A 312-nucleotide genomic window follows, 5' to 3' on the forward strand; every position below is an offset into this window, starting at 1 on the left:
AGCTGAGATAGCACCCCTGCACTCCAGCCAGGGCAACAGAGCAAGACTGTCTCAAAAATAAATAAATAAATAAATAAAATTAATAGAGACAGGTTCTCACTATGTTGCTCAGGCTGGTCTCAAACTCCTGGGCTCAAGTGATCCTCTCATCTTGGCTGCTGAAAATGCAGGGATTACAGGCATGAACCACTGCAACCAGCCCAAATATTTTCTTCTCTGTTTTTTTTGAGACGGAGTCTCACTCTTGTCACCCAGGCTGGAGTGCAATGGCGTGATCTCGGCTCACTGCAACCTCCGCCTCCTGGGTTCACA

Source organism: Colobus angolensis, unplaced genomic scaffold (assembly GCF_000951035.1).
Source record: "Colobus angolensis palliatus isolate OR3802 unplaced genomic scaffold, Cang.pa_1.0 Scaffold648, whole genome shotgun sequence".
NCBI classification, from domain to species: domain Eukaryota; kingdom Metazoa; phylum Chordata; class Mammalia; order Primates; family Cercopithecidae; genus Colobus; species Colobus angolensis.